We start from the raw sequence: 446 nt of genomic DNA on the forward strand, positions 1-446 counted from the left end.
ACCCAGCACAGCCAAAATAAATACATAATTTTTTTTAATGCTAAGGATGATGGTGCTGTGAAAAAAGTGTGAATGGCTACTAGAGGAGCCTTATCCCTGGGACCTGGTGCTGAAAAAGGTCCCATGTTTCAACATGACACAGATCCAAGAGTGAAGCCTGGAATCCTACACAGAGTGCCCCTCCGGCTCTGTGGAGCAAGACCTTTGGGGGCAAGACTTCTGCTTGCTTCTTACTTCTCACCTGCTCCAGAAGCTTCATCCTCCACAGCGTCCTTAAGGGTATGGCACAGTCATCCTTAAACTGTCATCAGGATGCTTTTCTCATTTGCATTTCCTTGTTCTCCATCTCTCCCCCAAGAGTCTTGTTCACTGCCCGCAGGGAAGATTAAGATTGTTATACTGAAATACAAAAAGAAAGACTCCAAAATGGGTTGATGAAATCATTC

Source organism: Bos indicus, chromosome 15 (genome assembly GCF_029378745.1).
Source record: "Bos indicus isolate NIAB-ARS_2022 breed Sahiwal x Tharparkar chromosome 15, NIAB-ARS_B.indTharparkar_mat_pri_1.0, whole genome shotgun sequence".
NCBI lineage: Eukaryota > Metazoa > Chordata > Mammalia > Artiodactyla > Bovidae > Bos > Bos indicus.